The following is a 6,388-nucleotide window of genomic DNA, read 5'->3' on the forward strand; positions in this document are numbered from 1 at the left end:
TAGGGGGGGCGCATCCTCACTAGTTTGCCTCAGGCAGCAAAAAGTCTAGAACATGCCCTGCACACAGCCTAATGTGAAACAGCAAACATACTCATATACAGTATATAACAACATAAAGATCAGGACAGACCAATCATAGCAAGTCACATGACACAATCAGTCCCAATGGGGGACTGCAACAGATGTGGTATGCAAACTCCACCCTGCAGTTATAATAGGTGGCTTCAAATTATAGAACACCACTCCCCCTCACCAAATATAAACAAATGGCAGTATAGCATAAGTCTGATCTGTAGAAAAATAGTGTGACTCTACTTCACCATCGCTAAACCATTGTACTCCAAGTCCACCCAAAGAACGCAGGATTCCAAAGACATAAGCGGGGTAGCGCTGACAAGCAGTCGTGCCCATACCTAACCACTATCAACACAGCGGGTGCAGTGCGCGAGGGCCGTGGTAACCAGGCGCACTGTGACAACAGTGAGAGTGCGCCTGAATGGAATGCTAGAGATGACTAGTGTTGGTGGTATAGTGGTGAGCATAGCTGCCTTCTAAGCAGTTGACCTGGGTTCGATTCCCGGCCAATGTATGTGAGGTTGCTTTTGACATCCTACAAATCCCTAAGCAAGCCATTTTTCTCTTGGGTATATCACAATTGTACATGCTAGGCTGGCTTCAGCATGTAGCGTTGGTGGTATAGTGGTGAGCATAGCTGCCTTCTAAGCAGTTGACCTGGGTTTGATTCCCGGCCAATGTATGTGAGTTGGCTTTTCACATCCTACAAATCCCTAAGCAAGCTAATTTTTCTCTTGGGTATATCACAATGGTACATGCTAGGCTGGTGTCAGCATGTAGTGTTGGTGGTATAGTGGTGAGCATAGCTGCCTTCTAAGCAGTTGACCTGGGATTGATTCCCGGCCAATGTATGTGAGGTTGCTTTTGACATCTTACAAATTCCTAAGCAAGCTCATTTTTCTCTTGGGTATATCACAATGGTACATGCTAAGCTGGCGTCAGCATGTAGTGTTGGTGGTATAGTGGTGAGCATAGTTGCCTTCTAAGCAGTTGACCTGGGATTGATTCCCGGACAATGTATGTGAGGTTGCTTTTGACATCCTACAAATCCCTAAGCAAACTCATTTTTCTCTTGGGTATATCACAATGGTACATGCTAGTCTGGCGTCAGCATGTAGTGTTGGTGGTATAGTGGTGAGCATAGCTACATTCTAAGCAGTTGACCTGGGTTCGATTCCTGGCCAATGTATGTGAGGTTGCTTTTGGCATCCTACAAATCCCTAAGCAAGCTCATTTTTCTCTTGGGTATATCACAATGGTACATGCTAGGCTGGCTTCAGCATGCAGTTTTGGTGATATAGTGGTGAGCATAGCTGCCTTCTAAGCAGTTGACCTGTGTTCGATTCCTGGCCAATGTATGTGAGGTTGCTTTTGACATCCTGCAAATCCCTAAGCAAGCTCATTTTTCTCTTGGGTATATCACAATGGTACATACTAAGCTGGCATCAGCATGTAGTGTTGGTGGTATAGTGGTGAGCATAGCTGCCTTCTAAGCAGTTTAGGTGGGTTTGATTCCTGGCCAATGTATGTGAGGCTGCTTTTGACATCCTACAAATCCCTAAGCAAACTCATTTTTCTCTTGGGTATATCACAATGGTACATGCTAGTCTGGCGTCAGCATGTAGTGTTGGTGGTATAGTGGTGAGCATAGCTACCTTCTAAGCAGTTGACCTGGGTTTGATTCCTGGCCAATGTATGTGAGGTTGCTTTTGACCTCCTACAAATTCCTAAGCAAGCTCATTTTTCTCTTGGGTATATCACAATGGTACATGCTAAGCTGGCTTCAGCATGTAGTGTTGGTGGTATAGTGGTGAGCCAAGCTGCCTTCTAAGCAGTTGAGGTGGGTTTGATTCCCTGCCAATGTATGTGAGGTTGCTTTTGACATCCTACAAATCCCTAAGCAAACTCATTTTTCTCTTGGGTATATCACAATGGTACATACTAGGCTGGCGTCAGCATGTAGTGTTGGTGGTATAGTGGTGAGCATAGCTACCTTCTAAGCAGTTGACCTGGGTTTGATTCCTGGCCAATGTATGTGAGGTTGCTTTTGACATCCTGCAAATCCCTAAGCAAGCTCATTTTTCTCTTGGGTATATCACAATGGTACATGCTAGGCTGGCTTCAGCATGTAGCGTTGGTGGTATAGTGGTGAGCATAGCAGCCTTCCAAGCAGTTGACCTGGGTTTAATTCCCAGCCAATGTATGTAAGCTGGCTTTTCACATCCTACAAATCCCTGGAAGACAAGACAGGAGGAGGAGGAGAAGGAGGGATTATACTCCCTGATTGATGTATACACATGCAAGATGTGTGAAAGCACTTTAGGCCTGCAATTTAGCATTCAATGTGATTTCTGCCCTTAAAACGCTGCTTTGTATCAAATCCAGATTTTTCCCCAGGACTTTTGGCATGTATTCCACTCTGCCATGTCCCCCTCCAGGTGTTAGACCCGTTGAAACATCTTTTCCATCGCTTTTGTGGCCAGCATCATTTTTTCTAGTTTTCCAAGTTCACCTCCCTATTGAAGTCTATTGCGGATCGTGAAAGTTCGCGCGAACCGAACTTTTGCAGAAGTTTGCGAACCGAAAATTGGAGGTTCGGGCCATCTCTACTGGTGATGTAAAAGGAAAAAGCATGGAAGCCACCAGGGGTGAAACAATAGCCCCTGCAACCCCTGCCATCGCAGTGCGGCGGGGGGCCACTTTCAGATGCAGAGTGTGGCAGTGGAAAAATCACACATTACCTGTCGTCAGCAGAGGTAGCAACACATCCCCTTCACTCCTCTCTTCAGCCTCGCTGTACAGTGTGACTAACGCCTTACGGCTCCCATCCCCAGATGTCATGTGGAAAGTTTTGAAAGCTTGCCAGAAAACTATGTCCCGTTAGTCGTTAAAGCATTAAACCTGAATGGTAATTTTTTGGTTTAATGGCAGCAAACCTTTGGAATTGGAGTTCCACAATTTCAAGTTGAAAGTCAAAATTGGGATTCCAACTTGTAAATTCCAAAATAATTTCCCAAAAATGTTTTTAACATTTGTGCTCAGACATATCACATACATGTCCTTTGATTAATGTCCCCCCCCCCCCCCCCCTCGCACAATTAGTTAAAAATGTCTACTTAGCATGCACGAGGGATGTGAATGCAAAAAAAGAAATTTTGTATATTCTTTATTTTCATTTCACAGGGAAAAACATGGTACAGTATTACATTTTTGAACAAATAACACACTTCTAGTTTAAGGCACATTTTGCTATGACGAAAAGTTAGCTGCCCTTAGATGAAAAGTTCGTTGAATCGTACATAAGCCTGTAATAATACCAAAGATGTATTAACATGTTATATATAAGGACAACTGTATATATGGTAAGCATAAAAGGAATAAAGAGTCAAGCATAGCTGTGCCCATAAGATTGGATTTCCCCGCAAAGTAATTTTAACTAAATTCCCCGAGAACTTCCCCATCCCCCCCCCCCCCCACGTCCTCTGGTCGCCAGGTCCCCCATCTGCTACTTAAAAATACATATGGAACTTGAACTGAGCAATTGCTTTACCTTTGCGCGCCTAAGGGCCACCCTTTGTTTTTATGGTTAGCCAAATCGTTTTAGTCACAAGTCATTCAGGATCTGTTGAAATTCCCCGCAAGCTCTAAAGTAGTTCCAGAAGGACCATGTTTTTTTGTATGCCTCTGCACTATTAGAAGCTACGGAAGCAAGATCCTCCATCCGTTCCACAAAGTCTAATTCCCTGACTAATTCTTCTATGCCTGGGGGGGGGGTTGTTTGTTTCCAATGTCTTACTGTGAGGCACTTTGCCGCATTTAGAATGTGTCCGACCACTGATCGCTTATAATTTTTTGTTTTCCAATCATTAAGATGTAAGAGGTAGAATTCCGGTGTGAATGGAACTGGCCTGTCTGTGACAGCCTTAAGGAGTCTTTCAATTTTCTTCCAGAAATCCAATATGATTGGAAACGACCACATAATATGTAACAAAGTGCCTCTTTCACTTTGGCAACGCCAGCATAAGTCAGACTTTTCCGGGGAGATATCATGCAATCTGACAGGGGTAAAATACCATCGCGCGAGCACTTTATAGTTCACTTCCTGTATTCTAACCGACCTCGAAGATTTATGAGTGTGTGTGCAAATTGTGGTCTTCTGCTCTAAGGAGAGGGTCCTAATTCCCGTTCCCACCCCTGCATAAAGGATAATGTCGGTGCAGCCAAAGAAGTCATCATGTAGTATAGTGAGGATAGGGTTTTCCTGACAGGTCCTAGAGCTGTGCAGAAGTCTTCAAACTCAGTTTTACGCCTCAATTGGGAGGGTTGGATACCATTATGGGTGAGGAAGTGCCTATACTGGAAATATTCCCACCAGAGTATTGACATAGTATTTTGCCTCCTCTTAAGATCTTCTAGGGAGGCCCATCTATCCCCATTGCACATCTCAGAGAAGCACACCTTTCTAGACCTACGTAGGGAATCTCTTCTAAAATCTGCGCAGTTTTCCCCTATGGTAGGATTGTCTGAGATTGGGAGTAATGGGGAGGGGCTAGGTGCTTGGTTTAGAATTTTATTTGCCCTGTGGAAGGTGACCAGGGTAGAGTGGCAGAGAGGTAGCAGGCCCCAAGAGAGTTTAGGCTTGTCTGTGGTCCAAATTAATCTGGACAGAGGGTATGGAGATAAAGAGGTTTCCAGCTCAACCCATTGTTTGTGGTCTTGATGTCTGCCCCAGTCCACCACTCTAGTAAGAATGGATGCAAAATAGTATTTTTGCACACTAGGAAGTGCCACTCCCCCATTATGCTTGGGGCTGAAGAGGATTTCTCGTTTGAGGCGCGGAGGTTTGTGCTTCCAAACATATTTGTTAAAGACTGATTGTGCATGTTGGATGAATTGTAAGGGAATTTTAATTGGTAGGGTTTGGAATAGGTACAGTAATCTAGGCATGATGTTCATGTTTATTACAGATATTCTTCCGAACCAAGAGAGGTTGGGAAAGTCCCAGTTTTCCAGGTCCTTGGAGATTGTATTAAAAATTGTGGGGAAGTTAAGCTTATAAACAGATTTGAGGGAGTCTCTAATGTATGTGCCTAAATAATGGATGGCTTTCGGGTTCCATTTAAAGGGAAAGTTTTATTTTATGTGTTCGACTTCCGCAGTGGGTAAGCCCGCGTTAAAGGCTTCACATTTGTCAAAATTGATTTGGAAGAAGGATAGCCTACCAAAACGTTTGAATTCTGTGATTAAGTTGGGTAGTGCGATTACTGGATGGGTTAGGAAGAACAAAAGGTCATCCACGTAGGCTGCAACCTTATGGGTAGTACGTCCTACTTGAAGGCCTGTGATGTCAGGGTTTCCCCTTACTGTACAGAGGAAAGGCTCCAGGGCGAGAGCAAAGATTAGGGGAGATAGAGGACATCCCTGCCGAGTACCGTTAGTAATCTGTAAGGAATTGGATAGGATCCCGTTGACTTTAACCTTTGCCGATGGGTTAGTATATAGTGCATTAATGCAGGATAGCATTCTCTCCCCTAGGTTAATTTGCTGCATGACCGTTTGTATCCACCCCCAGCCCACCCGGTCAAATGCTTTTTCGGCATCCGTGGATAGTACCATACATGGGCTTTTAGCCAAGCGGGTGAGCTGGAGGAGATCAAGGCCCTGATCGTATTGTCCCTGGCTTCCCTCTGTGGTATAAAGCCAACCTGGTCCCAATGAACTAAAAACCCCATGTGCTCTGCTAGTCTATTTGCTAAAGCTTTGGCGAAAATTTTGACATCAATATTGAGTAGTGAGATAGGCCTGTAGCTTCCACAGGCAGCCGGGTCCTTATTTGGTTTGGCTATTACCGTAAAACCGTGACTCCAGAGACTGAGCCAGGAAAGTCACTTTTGGTTCCCTTTCTGCTAACCTATTAAACATTTTGCAAAGATAGGGAGAAAGCGTGCCTCTAAATTTTTTGTAGTACTCGGCAGGGAATCCGTCCGGCCCTGGAGCCTTTCCTGTTTTAAGGCCCATGATGATCTTTCGGATCTCACTTTCCGTAAATGGAGCCTCCATACTATCTTTCATGTCTTCTGATAATTTGGGCATATTGGAACGGATGATGTAGTCCTTAATATCTGATAGGTTTGGGGCCCTAACTTTCCCTTCTGCATCTCGGGTCAGGTTATATACAAATTCATAGATAGTGCTGCGCACGATTAAAAAGTACTTGGTTAAAAGTCCGAGCAGCTGCAAACAGTGTCCTCTGTGTAGGCGTTGCACACTTTAAATGATCCAATACTGCTGCGCTTGTATTCCACAGGTATCC

At 44.4% G+C, this 6,388-nt stretch overlaps 2 non-coding genes across 2 annotated transcripts; both read left to right on the forward strand.

The window, feature by feature from the left end:
* Positions 1–517: 517 nt before the first annotated feature.
* TRNAR-UCU (transfer RNA arginine (anticodon UCU)) lies at positions 518–589 on the forward strand. The gene has a single exon. It is a non-coding gene; the product is annotated as a tRNA-Arg (tRNA).
* A 96-nt stretch (positions 590–685) lies between these two features.
* Positions 686–757, forward strand: TRNAR-UCU (transfer RNA arginine (anticodon UCU)). The gene has a single exon. It is a non-coding gene; the product is annotated as a tRNA-Arg (tRNA).
* The last annotated feature ends 5,631 nt before the right edge of the window (positions 758–6,388 follow it).

This window comes from Hyperolius riggenbachi, chromosome 7 (genome assembly GCF_040937935.1).
Source record: "Hyperolius riggenbachi isolate aHypRig1 chromosome 7, aHypRig1.pri, whole genome shotgun sequence".
NCBI lineage: Eukaryota > Metazoa > Chordata > Amphibia > Anura > Hyperoliidae > Hyperolius > Hyperolius riggenbachi.